Source organism: Ambystoma mexicanum, chromosome 4q (assembly GCF_040938575.1).
Source record: "Ambystoma mexicanum isolate Mex_15411 chromosome 4q, UKY_AmexF1_1, whole genome shotgun sequence".
Classification (NCBI taxonomy): Eukaryota; Metazoa; Chordata; class Amphibia; order Caudata; family Ambystomatidae; genus Ambystoma; species Ambystoma mexicanum.
Window position 1 is genome coordinate 819181277 of NC_090928.1, and position 24581 is coordinate 819205857.

Sequence of the window (24581 nt, forward strand, 5' to 3'; positions counted from 1 at the left end):
AGGACGCTGTTCGTATTGTTCTTTGGCAAGTTGAATGTGTTCTAAGCACACTCGTGGTGACCGCTAAATGTTCGTAAATTAACAAAATGGGGGTGTCCTGAGGACGCTGTCCGTATTGTTCTCTGGCAAGTTGAATGTGTTCTAAGAACACTTGCGGTGTCCTGAAATGTTCGTAAATTAACAAAATGGGGGTGTTCTGAGGACACTGTCCGTATTGTTCGCTGGCAAGTTGAAAGTGTTCTAAGAACACTCGTGGTATCCGTTTACTGTTCGTAAATTAACAAAATGGGGGTGTTCTGAGGACGCTGTCCGTATTGTTATTCGGCAAGTTGAATGTTTTCTAAGAACACTCGCTGTGTCCTGAAATGTTCGTAAATAAACAAAATGGGGGTGTCCTGAGGATGGTGTCTGTATTGTTCGGTGGCAAGTTGAATATGCTCTAAGATCACTCGTGGTGTCCGCTAAATGTTCGTAAATTAACAAAATGGGGGTGTCCTGAGGACGCTGTCCGTATTGTTCTCTGGCAAGTTGAATGTGTTCTAAGAACACTCGTGGTGTCCGTTAAATGTTCGTAAATTAAGAAAATGGGGGTGTTCTGAGGACGCTGTCCGTATTGTTCTTCGGCAAGTTGAATGTTTTCTAAGAACACTTGCGGTGTCCTGAAATGTTCGTAAATAAACAAAATGAGGGTGTCCTTAGAACGGTGTCCGTATTGTTCGGTGGCAAGTTGAATGTGTTCTAAGAACACTCGCGGTGTCCGCTAAATGTTCGTAAATTAACAAAATGGGGGTATTCCGAGGACGCTGTTCGTATTGTTCTTTGGCAAGTTGAATGTGTTCTAAGCACACTCGTGGTGTCCGTTAAATGTTCGTAAATTAACAAAATGGGGGTGTCCTGAGGAGGCTGTCCGTATTGTTCTCTGGCAAGTTGAATGTGTTCTAAGAACACTTGCGGTGTCCTGAAATGTTCGTAAATTAACAAAATGGGGGTGTTCTGAGGACACTGTCCGTATTGTTCGCTGGCAAGTTGAAAGTGTTCTAAGAACACTCGTGGTGTCCGTTAAATGTTCGTAAATTAAGATAATGGGGGTGTTCTGAGGACGCTGTCCGTATTGTTCTTCGGCAAGTTGAATGTTTTCTAAGAACACTCGCGGTGTCCTGAAATGTTCGTAAATTAACAAAATGGGGGTATTCCGAGGACGCTGTTCGTATTGTTCTCTGGCAAGTTGAATGTTTTCTAAGAACACTCGTGGTGTCCGCTAAATGTTCGTAAATTAACAAAATGGGGGTGTCCTGAGGAGGCTGTCCGTATTGTTCTCTGGCAACTTGAATGTGTTCTAAGAACACTTGCGGTGTCCTGAAATGTTCGTAAATTAACAAAATGGGAGTGTTCTGAGGACACTGTCCGTATTGTTCGCTGGCAAGTTAAAAGTGTTCTAAGAAAACTTGTGGTGTGAGTTAAATGTTCGTAAATTAACAAAATGGGGCTGTTCTGAGGACGCTGTCCGTATTGTTCTTCGGCAAGTTGAATGTTTTCTAAGAACACTCGCGGTGTCCTGAAATGTTCGTAAATAAACAAAATGGGGGTGTCCTGAGGATGGTGTCTGTATTGTTCGGTGGCAAGTTGAATGTGTTCTAAGATCACTCAGGGTGTCCGCTAAATGTTTGTAAATTAACAAAACGGGGGTGTCCTGAGGACGCTGTCCGTATTGTTCGCTGGCAAGTTGAATGTGTTCTAAGAACACTTGCGGTGTCCTGAAATGTTCGAAAATTAAGAAAATGGGGGTGTTCTGAGGACACTGTCCGTATTGTTCGCTGGCAAGTTGAAAGTGTTCTAAGAACACTCGCAGTGTCCTGAAATGTTTGTAAATAAACAAAATGGGGGTGTCCTGAGGATGGTGTCTGTATTGTTCGGTGGCAAGTTGAATGTGTTCTAAGATCACTCGTGGGTTCCGCTAAATGTTCGTAAATTAACAAAATGGGGGTGTCTTGAGGAAGCTGTCCGTATTGTTTTCTGGCAAGTTGAATGTGTTCTAAGAACACTCGTGGTGTCCGTTAAATGTTCGTAAATTAACAAAATGGGGGTGTCCTGAGGAGGCTGTCCGTATTGTTCTCTGGCAAGTTGAATGTGTTCTAAGAACACTTGCAGTGTCCTGAAATGTTCGTAAATTAACAAAATGGGGGTGTTCTGAGGACACTGTCCGTATTGTTCGCTGGCAAGTTGAAAGTGTTCTAAGAACACTCGTGGTGTCCGTTAAATGTTCGTAAATTAAGATAATGGGGGTGTTCTGAGGACGCTGTCCGTATTGTTCTTCGGCAAGTTGAATGTTTTCTAAGAACACTCGCGGTGTCCTGAAATGTTCGTAAATTAACAAAATGGGGGTATTCCGAGGACGCTTTTCGTATTGTTCTCTGGCAAGTTGAATGTTTTCTAAGAACACTCGTGGTGTCCGCTAAATGTTCGTAAATTAACAAAATGGGGGTGTCCTGAGGAGGCTGTCCGTATTGTTCTCTGGCAACTTGAATGTGTTCTAAGAACACTTGCGGTGTCCTGAAATGTTCGTAAATTAACAAAATGGGAGTGTTCTGAGGACACTGTCCGTATTGTTCGCTGGCAAGTTAAAAGTGTTCTAAGAAAACTTGTGGTGTGAGTTAAATGTTCGTAAATTAACAAAATGGGGCTGTTCTGAGGACGCTGTCCGTATTGTTCTTCGGCAAGTTGAATGTTTTCTAAGATCACTCGGGGTGTCCGCTAAATGTTTGTAAATTAACAAAACGGGGGTGTCCTGAGGACGCTGTCCGTATTGTTCGCTGGCAAGTTGAATGTGTTCTAAGAACACTTGCGGTGTCCTGAAATGTTCGAAAATTAAGAAAATGGGGGTGTTCTGAGGACACTGTCCGTATTGTTCGCTGGCAAGTTGAAAGTGTTCTAAGAACACACGTGGTGTCCGTTAAATGTTCGTAAATTAACAAAATGGGGGTGTTCTGAGGATGCTGTCCGTATTGTTCTTTGGCAAGTTGAATTTGTTCTAAGAACACTCGCAGTGTCCTGAAATGTTTGTAAATAAACAAAATGGGGGTGTCCTGAGGATGGTGTATGTATTGTTCGGTGGCAAGTTGAATGTGTTCTAAGATCACTCGTGGGTTCCGCTAAATGTTCGTAAATTAACAAAATGGGGGTGTCTTGAGGACGCTGTCCGTATAGTTCTCTGGCAAGTTGAATGTGTTCTAAGAACACTTGCGGTGTCCTGAAATGTTCGTAAATTAACAAAATGGGGGTGTTCTGAGGACGCTGTCCGTATTGTTCGCTGGCAAGTTGAAAGTATTCTAAGAACACTCTTGGTGTCCGTTAAATATTGAAAATTAACAAACTGGGGGTGTTCTGAGGACGCTGTCCGTATTGTTCTTTGGCAAGTTGAATGTTTTCTAAGAACACTCGCGGTGTCCTGAAATGTTCGTAAATAAACAAAATGGGGGTGTCCTGAGGACGGTGTCCGTATTGTTCGGTGGCAAGTTGAATGTGTTCTAAGAACACTCGCGGTGTCCGCTTAATGTTCGTAAATTAACAAAATGGGGGTATTCCGAGGATGCTGTCCGTATTGTTCTTTGGCAAGTTGAATGTGTTCTAAGAACACTCGCGGTGTCCTGAAATGTTTGTAAATAAACAAAATGGGGGTGTCCTGAGGATGGTGTCCGTATTGTTCGGTGGCAAGTTGAATGTGTTCTAAGATCACTCGTGGTGTCCGCTAAATGTTCGTAAATTAACAAAATGGGGGTGTCCTGAGGACGCTGTCTGTATTGTTCTCTGGCAAGTTGAATGTCTTCTAAGAACACTTGCGGTGTCGTGAAATGTTTGTAAATTAACAAAATGGGGGTGTTCTGAGGACGCTGTCCATATTGTTCGCTGGCAAGTTGAAAGTGTTCTAAGAACACTCGTGGTGTCCGCTAAATGTTCGTAAATTAACAAAATGGGGGTGTTCTGAGGACGCTGTCCGTATTGTTATTCGGCAAGTTGAATGTTTTCTAAGAACACTCGCTGTGTCCTGAAATGTTCGTAAATAAACAAAATGGGGGTGTCCTGAGGATGGTGTCTGTATTGTTCGGTGGCAAGTTGAATGTGTTCTAAGAACACTCGCGGTGTCCGCTAAATGTTCGTAAATTAACAAAATGGGGGTATTCCGAGGACGCTGTTCGTATTGTTCTCTGGCAAGTTGAATGTGTTCTAAGATCACTCGTGGGTTCCGCTAAATGTTCGTAAATTAACAAAATGGGGTGTCTTGAGGACGCTGTCCGTATAGTTCTCTGGCAAGTTGAATGTGTTCTAAGAACACTTGCGGTGTCCTGAAATGTTCGTAAATTAACAAAATGGGGGTGTTCTGAAGACGCTGTCCGTATTGTTCGCTGGCAAGTTGAAAGTATTCTAAGAACACTCTTGGTGTCCGTTAAATATTGAAAATTAACAAACTGGGGGTGTTCTGAGGACGCTGTCCGTATTGGTCTTTGGCAAGTTGAATGTTTTCTAAGAACACTCGCGGTGTCCTGAAATGTTCGTAAATAAACAAAATGGGGGTGTCCTGAGGACGGTGTCCGTATTGTTCGGTGGCAAGTTGAATGTGTTCTAAGAACACTCGCGGTGTCCGCTTAATGTTCGTAAATTAACAAAATTGGGGTGTTCTGAGGACGCTGTCCGTATTGTTATTCGGCAAGTTGAATGTTTTCTAAGAACACTCGGGGTGTCCGCTTAATGTTCGTAAATTAACAAAATGGGGGTATTCCGAGGATGCTGTCCGTATTGTTCTTTGGCAAGTTGAATGTGTTCTAAGAACACTCGCGGTGTCCTGAAATGTTTGTAAATAAACAAAATGGGGGTGTCCTGAGGATGGTGTCCGTATTGTTCGGTGGCAAGTTGAATGTGTTCTAAGATCACTCGTGGTGTCCGCTAAATGTTCGTAAATTAACAAAATGGGGGTGTCCTGAGGACGCTGTCTGTATTGTTCTCTGGCAAGTTGAATGTGTTCTAAGAACACTTGCGGTGTCCTGAAATGTTCGTAAATTAACAAAATGGGGGTGTTCTGAGGACGCTGTCCATATTGTTCGCTGGCAAGTTGAAAGTGTTCTAAGAACACTCGTGGTGTCCGCTAAATGTTCGTAAATTAACAAAATGGGGGTGTCCAGAGGAGGCTGTCCGTATTGTTCTCTGGCAAGTTGAATGTGTTCTAAGAACACTTGCGGTGTCCTGAAATGTTCGTAAATTAACAAAATGGGGGTGTTCTGAGGACACTGTCCGTATTGTTCGCTGGCAAGTTGAAAGTGTTCTAAGAACACTCGTGGTGTCCGTTTACTGTTCGTAAATTAACAAAATGGGAGTGTTCTGAGGACGCTCTCCGTATTGTTATTCGGCAAGTTGAATGTTTTCTAAGAACACTCGCGGTGTCCTGAAATGTTCGTAAATAAACAAAATGGGGGTGTCCTGAGGATGGTGTCTGTATTGTTCGGTGGCAAGTTGAATGTGTTCTAAGATCACTCGTGGTGTCCGCTAAATGTTCTTAAATTAACAAAATGGGGGTATCCTGAGGACGCTGTCCGTATTGTTCTCTGGCATGTTGAATGTGTTCTAAGAACACTTGCGGTGTCCTGAAATGTTCGTAAATTAACAAAATGGGGGTGTTCTGAGGACGCTGTCCGTATTGTTCGCTGGCAAGTTGAAAGTATTCTAAGAACACTCGTGGTGTCCGTTAAATGACGTAAATAAACAAACTGGGGGTGTTCTGAGGACGCTGTCCGTATTGTTATTCGGCAAGTTGAATGTGTTCTAAGAACACTTGCAGTATCCTGAAATGTTCGTAAATTAACAAAATGGGGGTGTTCTGAGGACACTGTCCGTATTGTTCGCTGGCAAGTTGAAAGTGTTCTAAGAACACTCGTGGTGTCCGTTTACTGTTCGTAAATTAACAAAATGGGAGTGTTCTGAGGACGCTGTCCGTATTGTTATTCGGCAAGTTGAATGTTTTCTAAGAACACTCGCGGTGTCCTGAAATGTTCGTAAATAAACAAAATGGGGGTGTTCTGAGGACGCTGTCCGTATTGTTCGCTGGCAAGTAGAAAGTATTCTAAGAACACTCGTGGTGTCCGTTAAATGACGTAAATTAACAAACTCGGGGTGTTCTGAGGACGCTGTCCGTATTGTTCTTTTGCAAGTTTAATGTTTTGTAAGAACACTCGCGGTGTCCTGAAATGTTCGTAAATAAACAAAATGGGGGTGTCCTGAGGACGGTGTCCGTATTGTTCGGTGGCAAGTTGAATGTGTTCTAAGAACACTTGCGGTGTCCTGAAATATTTGTAAATTAACAAAATGGGGGTGTCCTGAGGATGGTGTCCGTATTGTTCGGTGGCAAGTTGAATGTGTTCTAAGATCACTCGTGGTGTCCGCTAAATGTTCGTAAATTAACAAAATGGGGGTGTCCTGAGGACGCTGTCTGTATTGTTCTCTGGCAAGTTGAATGTTTTCTAAGAACACTTGCGGTGTCCTGAAATGTTCGTAAATTAACAAAATGGGGGTGTTCTGAGGACGCTGTCCATATTGTTCGCTGGCAAGTTGAAAGTGTTCTAAGAACACTCGTGGTGTCCGCTAAATGTTCGTAAATTAACAAAATGGGGGTGTCCAGAGGAGGCTGTCCGTATTGTTCTCTGGCAAGTTGAATGTGTTCTAAGAACACTTGCGGTGTCCTGAAATGTTCGTAAATTAACAAAATGGGGGTGTTCTGAGGACACTGTCCGTATTGTTCGCTGGCAAGTTGAAAGTGTTCTAAGAACACTCGTGGTGTCCGTTTACTGTTCGTAAATTAACAAAATGGGAGTGTTCTGAGGACGCTGTCCGTATTGTTATTCGGCAAGTTGAATGTTTTCTAAGAACACTCGCGGTGTCCTGAAATGTTCGTAAATAAACAAAATGGGGTTGTCCTGAGGATGGTGTCTGTATTGTTCGGTGGCAAGTTGAATGTGTTCTAAGATCACTCGTGGTGTCCGCTAAATGTTCTTAAATTAACAAAATGGGGGTATCCTGAGGACGCTGTCCGTATTGTTCTCTGGCAAGTTGAATGTGTTCTAAGAACACTTGCGGTGTCCTGAAATGTTCGTAAATTAACAAAATGGGGGTGTTCTGAGGACGCTGTCCGTATTGTTCGCTGGCAAGTTGAAAGTATTCTAAGAACACTCGTGGTGTCCGTTAAATGACGTAAATAAACAAATTGGGGGTGTTCTGAGGACGCTGTCCGTATTGTTATTCGGCAAGTTGAATGTGTTCTAAGAACACTTGCAGTATCCTGAAATGTTCGTAAATTAACAAAATGGGGGTGTTCTGAGGACACTGTCCGTATTCTTCGCTGGCAAGTTGAAAGTGTTCTAAGAACACTCGTGGTGTCCGTTTACTGTTCGTAAATTAACAAAATGGGAGTGTTCTGAGGACGCTGTCCGTATTGTTATTCGGCAAGTTGAATGTTTTCTAAGAACACTCGCGGTGTCCTGAAATGTTCGTAAATAAACAAAATGGGGGTGTTCTGAGGACGCTGTCCGTATTGTTCGCTGGCAAGTAGAAAGTATTCTAAGAACACTCGTGGTGTCCGTTAAATGACGTAAATTAACAAACTGGGGGTGTTCTGAGGACGCTGTCCGTATTGTTCTTTGGCAAGTTTAATGTTTTGTAAGAACACTCGCGGTGTCCTGAAATGTTCGTAAATAAACAAAATGGGGTGTCCTGAGGACGGTGTCCGTATTGTTCGGTGGCAAGTTGAATGTGTTCTAAGAACACTCGCGGTGTCCTGAAATATTTGTAAATTAACAAAATGGGTGTGTCCTGAGGATGGTGTCCGTATTGTTCGGTGGCAAGTTGAATGTGTTCTAAGATCACTCGTGGTGTCCGCTAAATGTTCGTAAATTAACAAAATGGGGGTGTCCTGAGGACGCTGTCTGTATTGTTCTCTGGCAAGTTGAATGTGTTCTAAGAACACTTGCGGTGTCCTGAAATGTTCGTAAATTAACAAAATGGGGGTGTTCTGAGGACGCTGTCCATATTGTTCGCTGGCAAGTTGAAAGTGTTCTAAGGACACTCGTGGTGTCCGCTAAATGTTCGTAAATTAACAAAATGGGGGTGTTCTGAGGACACTGTCCGTATTGTTCGCTGGCAAGTTGAAAGTGTTCTAAGAACACTCGTGGTGTCCGTTTACTGTTCGTAAATTAACAAAATGGTGGTGTTCTGAGGACGCTGTCCGTATTGTTATTCGGCAAGTTGAATGTTTTCTAAGAACACTCGCGGTGTCCTGAAATGTTTGTAAATAAACAAAATGGGGGTGTCCTGAGGATGGTGTCTGTATTGTTCGGTGGCAAGTTGAATGTGTTCTAAGATCACTCGTGGTGTCCGCTAAATGTTCTTAAATTAACAAAATGGGGGTATCCTGAGGACGCTGTCCGTATTGTTCTCTGGCAAGTTGAATGTTTTCTAAGAACACTTGCGGTGTCCTGAAATGTTCGTAAATTAACAAAATGGGGGTGTTCTGAGGACACTGTCCGTATTGTTCGCTGGCAAGTTGAAAGCGTTCTAAGAACACTTGTGGTGTCCGTTTACTGTTCGTAAATTAACAAAATGGGAGTGTTCTGAGGACGCTGTCCGTATTGTTATTCGGCAAGTTGAATGTTTTCTAAGAACACTCGCGGTGTCCTGAAATGTTCGTAAATAAACAAAATGGGGGTGTTCTGAGGACGCTGTCCGTATTGTTCGCTGGCAAGTTGAAAGTATTCTAAGAACACTCGTGGTGTCCGTTAAATGACGTAAATTAACAAACTGGGGGTGTTCTGAGGACGCTGTCCGTATTGTTCTTTGGCAAGTTGAATGTTTTCTAAGAACACTCGCGGTGTCCTGAAATGTTCGTAAATAAACAAAATGGGGGTGTCCTGAGGACGGTGTCCGTATTGTTCGGTGGCAAGTTGAATGTGTTCTAAGAACACTCGCGGTGTCCGCTAAATGTTCGTAAATTAACAAAATGGGGGTATTCCGAGGACGCTGTTCGTATTGTTCTCTGGCAAGTTGAATGTTTTCTAAGAACACTCGTGGTGTCCGCTAAATGTTCGTAAATTAACAAAATGGGGGTGTCCTGAGGAGGCTGTCCGTATTGTTCTCTGGCAACTTGAATGTGTTCTAAGAACACTTGCGGTGTCCTGAAATGTTCGTAAATTAACAAAATGGGGGTGTTCTGAGGACACTGTCCGTATTGTTCGCTGGCAAGTTAAAAGTGTTCTAAGAAAACTTGTGGTGTGAGTTAAATGTTCGTAAATTAACAAAACGGGGCTGTTCTGAGGACACTGTCCGTATTGTTCTTCGGCAAGTTGAATGTTTTCTAAGAACACTCGCGGTGTCCTGAAATGTTCGTAAATAAACAAAATGGGGGTGTCCTGAGGATGGTGTCTGTATTGTTCGGTGGCAAGTTGAATGTGTTCTAAGATCACTCGTGGTGTCCGCTAAATGTTTGTAAATTAACAAAACGGGGGTGTCCTGAGGACGCTGTCCGTATTGTTCGCTGGCAAGTTGAATGTGTTCTAAGAACACTTGCGGTGTCCTGAAATGTTCGAAAATTAAGAAAATGGGGGTGTTCTGAGGACACTGTCCGTATTGTTCGCTGGCAAGTTGAATGTGTTCTAAGAACACACGTGGTGTCCGTTAAATGTTCGTAAATTAACAAAATGGGGGTGTTCTGAGGATGCTGTCCGTATTGTTCTTTGGCAAGTTGAATTTGTTCTAAGAACACTCGCAGTGTCCTGAAATGTTTGTAAATAAACAAAATGGGGGTGTCCTGAGGATGGTGTCTGTATTGTTCGGTGGCAAGTTGAATGTGTTCTAAGATCACTCGTGGGTTCCGCTAAATGTTCGTAAATTAACAAAATGGGGGTGTCTTGAGGACGCTGTCCGTATAGTTCTCTGGCAAGTTGAATGTGTTCTAAGAACACTTGCGGTGTCCTGAAATGTTGTAAATTAACAAAATGGGGGTGTTCTGAGGACACTGTCCGTATTGTTCGCTGGCAAGTTGAAAGTGTTCTAAGAACACTCGTGGTGTCCGTTTACTGTTCGTAAATTAACAAAATGGTGGTGTTCTGAGGACGCTGTCCGTATTGTTATTCGGCAAGTTGAATGTTTTCTAAGAACACTCGCGGTGTCCTGAAATGTTCGTAAATAAACAAAATGGGGGTGTCCTGAGGATGGTGTCTGTATTGTTCGGTGGCAAGTTGAATGTGTTCTAAGATCACTCGTGGTGTCCGCTAAATGTTCTTAAATTAACAAAATGGGGGTATCCTGAGGACGCTGTCCGTATTGTTCTCTGGCAAGTTGAATGTTTTCTAAGAACACTTGCGGTGTCCTGAAATGTTCGTAAATTAACAAAATGGGGGTGTTCTGAGGACACTGTCCGTATTGTTCGCTGGCAAGTTGAAAGCGTTCTAAGAACACTTGTGGTGTCGGTTTACTGTTCGTAAATTAACAAAATGGGAGTGTTCTGAGGACGCTGTCCGTATTGTTATTCGGCAAGTTGAATGTTTTCTAAGAACACTCGCGGTGTCCTGAAATGTTCGTAAATTAACAAAATGGGGGTGTTCTGAGGAAGCTGTCTGTATTGTTCTCTGGCAAGTTTAATGTGTTCTAAGAACACTTGCGGTGTCCTGAAATGTTCGTAAATTAACAAAATGGGGGTGTTCTGAGGACACTGTCCGTATTGTTCGCTGGCAAGTTAAAAGTGTTCTAAGAAAACTTGTGGTGTGAGTTAAATGTTCGTAAATTAACAAAATGGGGCTGTTCTGAGGACGCTGTCCGTATTGTTCTTCGGCAAGTTGAATGTTTTCTAAGAACACTCGCGGTGTCCTGAAATGTTCGTAAATAAACAAAATGGGGGTGTCCTGAGGATGGTGTCTGTATTGTTCGGTGGCAAGTTGAATGTGTTCTAAGATCACTCGTGGTGTCCGCTAAATGTTTGTAAATTAACAAAACGGGGGTGTCCTGAGGACGCTGTCCGTATTGTTCGCTGGCAAGTTGAATGTGTTCTAAGAACACTTGCGGTGTCCTGAAATGTTCGAAAATTAAGAAAATGGGGGTGTTCTGAGGACACTGTCCGTATTGTTCGCTGGCAAGTTGAAAGTGTTCTAAGAACACACGTGGTGTTCGTTAAATGTTCGTAAATTAACAAAATGGGGGTGTTCTGAGGATGCTGTCCGTATTGTTCTTTGGCAAGTTGAATTTGTTCTAAGAACACTCGCAGTGTCCTGAAATGTTTGTAAATAAACAAAATGGGGGTGTCCTGAGGATGGTGTCTGTATTGTTCGGTGGCAAGTTGAATGTGTTCTAAGATCACTCGTGGGTTCCGCTAAATGTTCGTAAATTAACAAAATGGGGGTGTCCTGAGGACGCTGTCTGTATTGTTCTCTGGCAAGTTGAATGTGTTCTAAGAACACTTGCAGTGTCCTGAAATGTTCGTAAATTAACAAAATGGGGGTGTTCTGAGGACGCTGTCCATATTGTTCGCTTGCAAGTTGAAAGTGTTCTAAGAACACTCGTGGTGTCCGCTAAATGTTCGTAAATTAACAAAATGGGGTGTCCTGAGGATGCTGTCCGTATTGTTCTCTGGCAAGTTGAATGTGTTCTAAGAACACTTGCGGTGTCCTGAAATGTTCGTAAATTAACAAAATGGGGGTGTCCTGAGGACGCTGTCTGTATTGTTCTCTGGCAAGTTGAATGTGTTCTAAGAACACTCGTGGTGTCCGTTTACTGTTCGTAAATTAACAAAATGGGGGTGTCCTGAGGACGGTGTCCGTATTGTTCGGTGGCAAGTTGAATGTGTTCTAAGAACACTCGTGGTGTCCGTTAAATGTTCGTAAATTAAGAAAATGGGGGTGTTCTGAGGACGCTGTCCGTATTGTTCTTCGGCAAGTTGAATGTTTTCTAAGAACACTCGCGGTGTCCTGAAATGTTCGTAAATAAACAAAATGGGGGTGTCCTGAGAACGGTGTCCGTATTGTTCGGTGGCAAGTTGAAAGTATTCTAAGAACACTCGTGGTGTCCGTTAAATGACGTAAATTAACAAACTGGGGGTGTTCTGAGGACGCTGTCCGTATTGTTCTTTGGCAAGTTGAATGTTTTCTAAGAACACTCGCGGTGTCCTGAAATGTTCGTAAATAAACAAAATGGGGGTGTCCTGAGGACGGTGTCCGTATTGTTCGGTGGCAAGTTGAATGTGTTCTAAGAACACTCGCGGTGTCCGCTAAATGTTCGTAAATTAACAAAATGGGGGTATTCCGAGGACGCTGTTCGTATTGTTCTTTGGCAAGTTGAATGTGTTCTAAGCACACTCGTGGTGACCGCTAAATGTTCGTAAATTAACAAAATGGGGGTGTCCTGAGGAGGCTGTCCGTATTGTTCTCTGGCAAGTTGAATGTGTTCTAAGAACACTCGCGGTGTCCTGAAATGTTCGTAAATAAACAAAATGGGGGTGTTCTGAGGACGCTGTCCGTATTGTTCGCTGGCAAGTTGAAAGTATTCTAAGAACACTCGTGGTGTCCGTTAAATGACGTAAATTAACAAACTGGGGTGTTCTGAGGACGCTGTCCGTATTGTTCTTTGGCAAGTTGAATGTTTTCTAAGAACACTTGCGGTGTCCTGAAATGTTCGTAAATAAACAAAATGGGGGTGTCCTGAGGACGGTGTCCGTATTGTTCGGTGGCAAGTTGAATGTGTTCTAAGAACACTCGCGGTGTCCGCTAAATGTTCGTAAATTAACAAAATGGGGGTATTCCGAGGACGCTGTTCGTATTGTTCTCTGGCAAGTTGAATGTGTTCTAAGATCACTCGTGGGTTCCGCTAAATGTTCGTAAATTAACAAAATGGGGTGTCTTGAGGACGCTGTCCGTATAGTTCTCTGGCAAGTTGAATGTGTTCTAAGAACACTTGCGGTGTCCTGAAATGTTCGTAAATTAACAAAATGGGGGTGTTCTGAAGACGCTGTCCGTATTGTTCGCTGGCAAGTTGAAAGTATTCTAAGAACACTCTTGGTGTCCGTTAAATATTGAAAATTAACAAACTGGGGGTGTTCTGAGGACGCTGTCCGTATTGGTCTTTGGCAAGTTGAATGTTTTCTAAGAACACTCGCGGTGTCCTGAAATGTTCGTAAATAAACAAAATGGGGGTGTCCTGAGGACGGTGTCCGTATTGTTCGGTGGCAAGTTGAATGTGTTCTAAGAACACTCGCGGTGTCCGCTTAATGTTCGTAAATTAACAAAATTGGGGTGTTCTGAGGACGCTGTCCGTATTGTTATTCGGCAAGTTGAATGTTTTCTAAGAACACTCGGGGTGTCCGCTTAATGTTCGTAAATTAACAAAATGGGGGTATTCCGAGGATGCTGTCCGTATTGTTCTTTGGCAAGTTGAATGTGTTCTAAGAACACTCGCGGTGTCCTGAAATGTTTGTAAATAAACAAAATGGGGGTGTCCTGAGGATGGTGTCCGTATTGTTCGGTGGCAAGTTGAATGTGTTCTAAGATCACTCGTGGTGTCCGCTAAATGTTCGTAAATTAACAAAATGGGGGTGTCCTGAGGACGCTGTCTGTATTGTTCTCTGGCAAGTTGAATGTGTTCTAAGAACACTTGCGGTGTCCTGAAATGTTCGTAAATTAACAAAATGGGGGTGTTCTGAGGACGCTGTCCATATTGTTCGCTGGCAAGTTGAAAGTGTTCTAAGAACACTCGTGGTGTCCGCTAAATGTTCGTAAATTAACAAAATGGGGGTGTCCAGAGGAGGCTGTCCGTATTGTTCTCTGGCAAGTTGAATGTGTTCTAAGAACACTTGCGGTGTCCTGAAATGTTCGTAAATTAACAAAATGGGGGTGTTCTGAGGACACTGTCCGTATTGTTCGCTGGCAAGTTGAAAGTGTTCTAAGAACACTCGTGGTGTCCGTTTACTGTTCGTAAATTAACAAAATGGGAGTGTTCTGAGGACGCTGTCCGTATTGTTATTCGGCAAGTTGAATGTTTTCTAAGAACACTCGCGGTGTCCTGAAATGTTCGTAAATAAACAAAATGGGGGTGTCCTGAGGATGGTGTCTGTATTGTTCGGTGGCAAGTTGAATGTGTTCTAAGATCACTCGTGGTGTCCGCTAAATGTTCTTAAATTAACAAAATGGGGGTATCCTGAGGACGCTGTCCGTATTGTTCTCTGGCATGTTGAATGTGTTCTAAGAACACTTGCGGTGTCCTGAAATGTTCGTAAATTAACAAAATGGGGGTGTTCTGAGGACGCTGTCCGTATTGTTCGCTGGCAAGTTGAAAGTATTCTAAGAACACTCGTGGTGTCCGTTAAATGACGTAAATAAACAAACTGGGGGTGTTCTGAGGACGCTGTCCGTATTGTTATTCGGCAAGTTGAATGTGTTCTAAGAACACTTGCAGTATCCTGAAATGTTCGTAAATTAACAAAATGGGGGTGTTCTGAGGACACTGTCCGTATTGTTCGCTGGCAAGTTGAAAGTGTTCTAAGAACACTCGTGGTGTCCGTTTACTGTTCGTAAATTAACAAAATGGGAGTGTTCTGAGGACGCTGTCCGTATTGTTATTCGGCAAGTTGAATGTTTTCTAAGAACACTCGCGGTGTCCTGAAATGTTCGTAAATAAACAAAATGGGGGTGTTCTGAGGACGCTGTCCGTATTGTTCGCTGGCAAGTAGAAAGTATTCTAAGAACACTCGTGGTGTCCGTTAAATGACGTAAATTAACAAACTCGGGGTGTTCTGAGGACGCTGTCCGTATTGTTCTTTTGCAAGTTTAATGTTTTGTAAGAACACTCGCGGTGTCCTGAAATGTTCGTAAATAAACAAAATGGGGGTGTCCTGAGGACGGTGTCCGTATTGTTCGGTGGCAAGTTGAATGTGTTCTAAGAACACTTGCGGTGTCCTGAAATATTTGTAAATTAACAAAATGGGGGTGTCCTGAGGATGGTGTCCGTATTGTTCGGTGGCAAGTTGAATGTGTTCTAAGATCACTCGTGGTGTCCGCTAAATGTTCGTAAATTAACAAAATGGGGGTGTCCTGAGGACGCTGTCTGTATTGTTCTCTGGCAAGTTGAATGTTTTCTAAGAACACTCGTGGTGTCCGCTAAATGTTCGTAAATTAACAAAATGGGGGTATTCCGAGGACGCTGTCCGTATTGTTCTCTGGCAAGTTGAATGTTTTCTAAGAACACTCGTGGTGTCCGCTAAATGTTCGTAAATTAACAAAATGGGGGTGTCCTGAGGAGGCTGTCCGTATTGTTCTCTGGCAACTTGAATGTGTTCTAAGAACACTTGCGGTGTCCTGAAATGTTTGTAAATTAACAAAATGGGGGTGTTCTGAGGACACTGTCCGTATTGTTCGCTGTCAAGTTAAAAGTGTTCTAAGAAAACTTGTGGTGTGAGTTAAATGTTCGTAAATTAACAAAATGGGGCTGTTCTGAGGACGCTGTCGTATTGTTCTTCGGCAAGTTGAATGTTTTCTAAGAACACTCGCGGTGTCCTGAAATGTTCGTAAATAAACAAAATGGGGGTGTCCTGAGGATGGTGTCTGTATTGTTCGGTGGCAAGTTGAATGTGTTCTAAGATCACTCGTGGTGTCCGCTAAATGTTTGTAAATTAACAAAACGGGGGTGTCCTGAGGACGCTGTCCGTATTGTTCGCTGGCAAGTTGAATGTGTTCTAAGAACACTTGCGGTGTCCTGAAATGTTCGAAAATTAAGAAAATGGGGGTGTTCTGAGGACACTGTCCGTATTGTTCGCTGGCAAGTTGAAAGTGTTCTAAGAACACACGTGGTGTCCGTTAAATGTTCGTAAATTAACAAAATGGGGGTGTTCTGAGGATGCTGTCCATATTGTTCTTTGGCAAGTTGAATTTGTTCTAAGAACACTCGCAGTGTCCTGAAATGTTTGTAAATAAACAAAATGGGGGTGTCCTGAGGATGGTGTCTGTATTGTTCGGTGGCAAGTTGAATGTGTTCTAAGATCACTCGTGGGTTCCGCTAAATGTTCGTAAATTAACAAAATGGGGGTGTCTTGAGGACGCTGTCCGTATAGTTCTCTGGCAAGTTGAATGTGTTCTAAGAACACTTGCGGTGTCCTGAAATGTTCGTAAATTAACAAAATGGGGGTGTTCTGAAGACGCTGTCCGTATTGTTCGCTGGCAAGTTGAAAGTATTCTAAGAACACTCTTGGTGTCCGTTAAATATTGAAAATTAACAAACTGGGGGTGTTCTGAGGACGCTGTCCGTATTGGTCTTTGGCAAGTTGAATGTTTTCTAAGAACACTCGCGGTGTCCTGAAATGTTCGTAAATAAACAAAATGGGGGTGTCCTGAGGACGGTGTCCGTATTGTTCGATGGCAAGTTGAATGTGTTCTAAGAACACTCGCGGTGTCCGCTTAATGTTCGTAAATTAACAAAATTGGGGTGTTCTGAGGACGCTGTCCGTATTGTTATTCGGCAAGTTGAATGTTTTCTAAGAACACTCGCGGTGTCCTGAAATGTTCGTAAATAAACAAAATGGGGCTGTTCTGAGGACGCTGTCCGTATTGTTCGCTGGCAAGTTGAAAGTATTCTAAGAACACTCTTGGTGTCCGTTAAATATTGTAAATTAACAAACTGGGGGTGTTCTGAGGACGCTGTCCGTATTGTTCTTTGGCAAGTTGAATGTTTTCTAAGAACACTCGCGGTGTCCTGAAATGTTCGTAAATAAACAAAATGGGGGTGTCCTGAGGACGGTGTCCGTATTGTTCGGTGGTAAGTTGAATGTGTTCTAAGAACACTCGCGGTGTCCGCTTAATGTTCGTAAATTAACAAAATGGGGGTATTCCGAGGATGCTGTCCGTATTGTTCTTTGGCAAGTTGAATGTGTTCTAAGAACACTCGCGGTGTCCTGAAATGTTTGTAAATAAACAAAATGGGGGTGTCCTGAGGATGGTGTCCGTATTGTTCGGTGGCAAGTTGAATGTGTTCTAAGATCACTCGTGGTGTCCGCTAAATGTTCGTAAATTAACAAAATGGGGGTGTCCTGAGGACGCTGTCTGTATTGTTCTCTGGCAAGTTGAATGTGTTCTAAGAACACTTGCGGTGTCCTGAAATGTTCGTAAATTAACAAAATGGGGGTGTTCTGAGGACGCTGTCCATATTGTTCGCTGGCAAGTTGAAAGTGTTCTAAGAACACTCGTGGTGTCCGCTAAATGTTCGTAAATTAACAAAATGGGGGTGTCCTGAGGAGGCTGTCCGTATTGTTCTCTGGCAAGTTGAATGTGTTCTAAGAACACTTGCGGTGTCCTGAAATGTTCGTAAATTAACAAAATGGGGGTGTTCTGAGGACACTGTCCGTATTGTTCGCTGGCAAGTTGAAAGTGTTCTAAGAACACTCGTGGTGTCCGTTTACTGTTCGTAAATTAACAAAATGGGAGTGTTCTGAGGACGCTGTCCGTATTGTTATTCGGCAAGTTGAATGTTTTCTAAGAACACTCGCGGTGTCCTGAAATGTTCGTAAATAAACAAAATGGGGTTGTCCTGAGGATGGTGTCTGTATTGTTCGGTGGCAAGTTGAATGTGTTCTAAGATCACTCGTGGTGTCCGCTAAATGTTCTTAAATTAACAAAATGGGGGTATCCTGAGGACGCTGTCCGTATTGTTCTCTGGCAAGTTGAATGTGTTCTAAGAACACTTGCGGTGTCCTGAAATGTTCGTAAATTAACAAAATGGGGGTGTTCTGAGGACGCTGTCCGTATTGTTCGCTGGCAAGTTGAAAGTATTCTAAGAACACTCGTGGTGTCCGTTAAATGACGTAAATAAACAAATTGGGGGTGTTCTGAGGACGCTGTCCGTATTGTTATTCGGCAAGTTGAATGTGTTCTAAGAACACTTGCAGTATCCTGAAATGTTCGTAAATTAACAAAATGGGGGTGTTCTGAGGACGCTGTCCGTATTGTTCGGTGGCAAGTTGAATGTGTTCTAAGAACACTCGTGGTGTCCGTTAAATGTTCGTAAATTAAGAAAATGGGGGTGTTCTGAGGACGCTGTCCGTATTGTTCTTCGGCAAGTTGAATGTTTTCTAAGAACACTCGCGGTGTCCTGAAATGTTCGTAAATAAACAAAATGGGGGTGTCCTGAGAACGGTGTCCGTATTGTTCGGTGGCAAGTTGAAAGTATTCTAAGAACACTCGTGGTGTCCGTTAAATGACGTAAATTAACAAACTGGGGGTGTTCTGAGGACGCTGTCCGTATTGTTCTTTGGCAAGTTGAATGTTTTCTAAGAACACTCGCGGTGTCCTGAAATGTTCGTAAATAAACAAAATGGGGGTGTCCTGAGGACGGTGTCCGTATTGTTCGGTGGCAAGTTGAATGTGTTCTAAGAACACTCGCGGTGTCCGCTAAATGTTCGTAAATTAACAAAATGGGGGTATTCCGAGGACGCTGTTCGTATTGTTCTTTGGCAAGTTGAATGTGTTCTAAGCACACTCGTGGTGACCGCTAAATGTTCGTAAATTAACAAAATGGGGGTGTCCTGAGGAGGCTGTCCGTATTGTTCTCTGGCAAGTTGAATGTGTTCTAAGAACACTCGCGGTGTCCTGAAATGTTCGTAAATAAACAAAATGGGGGTGTTCTGAGGACGCTGTCCGTATTGTTCGCTGGCAAGTTGAAAGTATTCTAAGAACACTCGTGGTGTCCGTTAAATGACGTAAATTAACAAACTGGGGTGTTCTGAGGACGCTGTCCGTATTGTTCTTTGGCAAGTTGAATGTTTTCTAAGAACACTTGCGGTGTCCTGAAATGTTCGTAAATAAACAAAATGGGGGTGTCCTGAGGACGGTGTCCGTATTGTTCGGTGGCAAGTTGAATGTGTTCTAAGAACACTCGCAGTGTCCGCTAAATGTTCGTAAATTAACAAAATGGGGGTATTCCGAGGACGCTGTTCGTATTGTTCTCTGGCAAGTTGAATGTGTTCTAAGATCACTCGTGGGTTCCGCTAAATGTTCGTAAATTAACAAAATGGGGTGTCTTGAGGACGCTGTCCGTATAGTTCTCTGGCAAGTTGAATGTGTTCTAAGAACACTTGCGGTGTCCTGAAATGTTCGTAAATTAACAAAATGGGGGTGTTCTGAAGACGCTGTCCGTATTGTTCGCTGGCAAGTTGAAAGTATTCTAAGAACACTCTTGGTGTCCGTTAAATATTGAAAATTAACAAACTGGGGGTGTTCTGAGGACGCTGTCCGTATTGGTCTTTGGCAAGTTGAATGTTTTCTAAGAACACTCGCGGTGTCCTGAAATGTTCGTAAATAAACAAAATGGGGGTGTCCTGAGGACGGTGTCCGTATTGTTCGGTGGCAAGTTGAATGTGTTCTAAGAACACTCGCGGTGTCCGCTTAATGTTCGTAAATTAACAAAATTGGGGTGTTCTGAGGACGCTGTCCGTATTGTTATTCGGCAAGTTGAATGTTTTCTAAGAACACTCGGGGTGTCCGCTTAATGTTCGTAAATTAACAAAATGGGGGTATTCCGAGGATGCTGTCCGTATTGTTCTTTGGCAAGTTGAATGTGTTCTAAGAACACTCGCGGTGTCCTGAAATGTTTGTAAATAAACAAAATGGGGGTGTCCTGAGGATGGTGTCCGTATTGTTCGGTGGCAAGTTGAATGTGTTCTAAGATCACTCGTGGTGTCCGCTAAATGTTCGTAAATTAACAAAATGGGGGTGTCCTGAGGACGCTGTCTGTATTGTTCTCTGGCAAGTTGAATGTGTTCTAAGAACACTTGCGGTGTCCTGAAATGTTCGTAAATTAACAAAATGGGGGTGTTCTGAGGACGCTGTCCATATTGTTCGCTGGCAAGTTGAAAGTGTTCTAAGAACACTCGTGGTGTCCGCTAAATGTTCGTAAATTAACAAAATGGGGGTGTCCAGAGGAGGCTGTCCGTATTGTTCTCTGGCAAGTTGAATGTGTTCTAAGAACACTTGCGGTGTCCTGAAATGTTCGTAAATTAACAAAATGGGGGTGTTCTGAGGACACTGTCCGTATTGTTCGCTGGCAAGTTGAAAGTGTTCTAAGAACACTCGTGGTGTCCGTTTACTGTTCGTAAATTAACAAAATGGGAGTGTTCTGAGGACGCTGTCCGTATTGTTATTCGGCAAGTTGAATGTTTTCTAAGAACACTCGCGGTGTCCTGAAATGTTCGTAAATAAACAAAATGGGGGTGTCCTGAGGATGGTGTCTGTATTGTTCGGTGGCAAGTTGAATGTGTTCTAAGATCACTCGTGGTGTCCGCTAAATGTTCTTAAATTAACAAAATGGGGGTATCCTGAGGACGCTGTCCGTATTGTTCTCTGGCATGTTGAATGTGTTCTAAGAACACTTGCGGTGTCCTGAAATGTTCGTAAATTAACAAAATGGGGGTGTTCTGAGGACGCTGTCCGTATTGTTCGCTGGCAAGTTGAAAGTATTCTAAGAACACTCGTGGTGTCCGTTAAATGACGTAAATAAACAAACTGGGGGTGTTCTGAGGACGCTGTCCGTATTGTTATTCGGCAAGTTGAATGTGTTCTAAGAACACTTGCAGTATCCTGAAATGTTCGTAAATTAACAAAATGGGGGTGTTCTGAGGACACTGTCCGTATTGTTCGCTGGCAAGTTGAAAGTGTTCTAAGAACACTCGTGGTGTCCGTTTACTGTTCGTAAATTAACAAAATGGGAGTGTTCTGAGGACGCTGTCCGTATTGTTATTCGGCAAGTTGAATGTTTTCTAAGAACACTCGCGGTGTCCTGAAATGTTCGTAAATAAACAAAATGGGGGTGTTCTGAGGACGCTGTCCGTATTGTTCGCTGGCAAGTAGAAAGTATTCTAAGAACACTCGTGGTGTCCGTTAAATGACGTAAATTAACAAACTCGGGGTGTTCTGAGGACGCTGTCCGTATTGTTCTTTTGCAAGTTTAATGTTTTGTAAGAACACTCGCGGTGTCCTGAAATGTTCGTAAATAAACAAAATGGGGGTGTCCTGAGGACGGTGTCCGTATTGTTCGGTGGCAAGTTGAATGTGTTCTAAGAACACTTGCGGTGTCCTGAAATATTTGTAAATTAACAAAATGGGGGTGTCCTGAGGATGGTGTCCGTATTGTTCGGTGGCAAGTTGAATGTGTTCTAAGATCACTCGTGGTGTCCGCTAAATGTTCGTAAATTAACAAAATGGGGGTGTCCTGAGGACGCTGTCTGTATTGTTCTCTGGCAAGTTGAATGTTTTCTAAGAACACTCGTGGTGTCCGCTAAATGTTCGTAAATTAACAAAATGGGGGTATTCCGAGGACGCTGTCCGTATTGTTCTCTGGCAAGTTGAATGTTTTCTAAGAACACTCGTGGTGTCCGCTAAATGTTCGTAAATTAACAAAATGGGGGTGTCCTGAGGAGGCTGTCCGTATTGTTCTCTGGCAACTTGAATGTGTTCTAAGAACACTTGCGGTGTCCTGAAATGTTTGTAAATTAACAAAATGGGGGTGTTCTGAGGACACTGTCCGTATTGTTCGCTGTCAAGTTAAAAGTGTTCTAAGAAAACTTGTGGTGTGAGTTAAATGTTCGTAAATTAACAAAATGGGGCTGTTCTGAGGACGCTGTCGTATTGTTCTTCGGCAAGTTGAATGTTTTCTAAGAACACTCGCGGTGTCCTGAAATGTTCGTAAATAAACAAAATGGGGGTGTCCTGAGGATGGTGTCTGTATTGTTCGGTGGCAAGTTGAATGTGTTCTAAGATCACTCGTGGTGTCCGGTAAATGTTTGTAAATTAACAAAACGGGGGTGTCCTGAGGACGCTGTCCGTATTGTTCGCTGGCAAGTTGAATGTGTTCTAAGAACACTTGCGGTGTCCTGAAATGTTCGAAAATTAAGAAAATGGGGGTGTTCTGAGGACACTGTCCGTATTGTTCGCTGGCAAGTTGAAAGTGTTCTAAGAACACACGTGGTGTCCGTTAAATGTTCGTAAATTAACAAAATGGGGGTGTTCTGAGGATGCTGTCCATATTGTTCTTTGGCAAGTTGAATTTGTTCTAAGAACACTCGCAGTGTCCTGAAATGTTTGTAAATAAACAAAATGGGGGTGTCCTGAGGATGGTGTCTGTATTGTTCGGTGGCAAGTTGAATGTGTTCTAAGATCACTCGTGGGTTCCGCTAAATGTTCGTAAATTAACAAAATGGGGGTGTCTTGAGGACGCTGTCCGTATAGTTCTCTGGCAAGTTGAATGTGTTCTAAGAACACTTGCGGTGTCCTGAAATGTTCGTAAATTAACAAAATGGGGGTGTTCTGAAGACGCTGTCCGTATTGTTCGCTGGCAAGTTGAAAGTATTCTAAGAACACTCTTGGTGTCCGTTAAATATTGAAAATTAACAAACTGGGGGTGTTCTGAGGACGCTGTCCGTATTGGTCTTTGGCAAGTTGAATGTTTTCTAAGAACACTCGCGGTGTCCTGAAATGTTCGTAAATAAACAAAATGGGGGTGTCCTGAGGACGGTGTCCGTATTGTTCGGTGGTAAGTTGAATGTGTTCTAAGAACACTCGCGGTGTCCGCTTAATGTTCGTAAATTAACAAAATGGGGGTATTCCGAGGATGCTGTCCGTATTGTTCTTTGGCAAGTTGAATGTGTTCTAAGAACACTCGCGGTGTCCTGAAATGTTTGTAAATAAACAAAATGGGGGTGTCCTGAGGATGGTGTCCGTATTGTTCGGTGGCAAGTTGAATGTGTTCTAAGATCACTCGTGGTGTCCGCTAAATGTTCGTAAATTAACAAAATGGGGGTGTCCTGAGGACGCTGTCTGTATTGTTCTCTGGCAAGTTGAATGTGTTCTAAGAACACTTGCGGTGTCCTGAAATGTTCGTAAATTAACAAAATGGGGGTGTTCTGAGGACGCTGTCCATATTGTTCGCTGGCAAGTTGAAAGTGTTCTAAGAACACTCGTGGTGTCCGCTAAATGTTCGTAAATTAACAAAATGGGGGTGTCCTGAGGAGGCTGTCCGTATTGTTCTCTGGCAAGTTGAATGTGTTCTAAGAACACTTGCGGTGTCCTGAAATGTTCGTAAATTAACAAAATGGGGGTGTTCTGAGGACACTGTCCGTATTGTTCGCTGGCAAGTTGAAAGTGTTCTAAGAACACTCGTGGTGTCCGTTTACTGTTCGTAAATTAACAAAATGGGAGTGTTCTGAGGACGCTGTCCGTATTGTTATTCGGCAAGTTGAATGTTTTCTAAGAACACTCGCGGTGTCCTGAAATGTTCGTAAATAAACAAAATGGGGTTGTCCTGAGGATGGTGTCTGTATTGTTCGGTGGCAAGTTGAATGTGTTCTAAGATCACTCGTGGTGTCCGCTAAATGTTCTTAAATTAACAAAATGGGGGTATCCTGAGGACGCTGTCCGTATTGTTCTCTGGCAAGTTGAATGTGTTCTAAGAACACTTGCGGTGTCCTGAAATGTTCGTAAATTAACAAAATGGGGGTGTTCTGAGGACGCTGTCCGTATTGTTCGCTGGCAAGTTGAAAGTATTCTAAGAACACTCGTGGTGTCCGTTAAATGACGTAAATAAACAAATTGGGGGTGTTCTGAGGACGCTGTCCGTATTGTTATTCGGCAAGTTGAATGTGTTCTAAGAACACTTGCAGTATCCTGAAATGTTCGTAAATTAACAAAATGGGGGTGTTCTGAGGACACTGTCCGTATTCTTCGCTGGCAAGTTGAAAGTGTTCTAAGAACACTCGTGGTGTCCGTTTACTGTTCGTAAATTAACAAAATGGGAGTGTTCTGAGGACGCTGTCCGTATTGTTATTCGGCAAGTTGAATGTTTTCTAAGAACACTCGCGGTGTCCTGAAATGTTCGTAAATAAACAAAATGGGGGTGTTCTGAGGACGCTGTCCGTATTGTTCGCTGGCAAGTAGAAAGTATTCTAAGAACACTCGTGGTGTCCGTTAAATGACGTAAATTAACAAACTGGGGGTGTTCTGAGGACGCTGTCCGTATTGTTCTTTGGCAAGTTTAATGTTTTGTAAGAACACTCGCGGTGTCCTGAAATGTTCGTAAATAAACAAAATGGGGTGTCCTGAGGACGGTGTCCGTATTGTTCGGTGGCAAGTTGAATGTGTTCTAAGAACACTCGCGGTGTCCTGAAATATTTGTAAATTAACAAAATGGGTGTGTCCTGAGGATGGTGTCCGTATTGTTCGGTGGCAAGTTGAATGTGTTCTAAGATCACTCGTGGTGTCCGCTAAATGTTCGTAAATTAACAAAATGGGGGTGTCCTGAGGACGCTGTCTGTATTGTTCTCTGGCAAGTTGAATGTGTTCTAAGAACACTTGCGGTGTCCTGAAATGTTCGTAAATTAACAAAATGGGGGTGTTCTGAGGACGCTGTCCATATTGTTCGCTGGCAAGTTGAAAGTGTTCTAAGGACACTCGTGGTGTCCGCTAAATGTTCGTAAATTAACAAAATGGGGGTGTTCTGAGGACACTGTCCGTATTGTTCGCTGGCAAGTT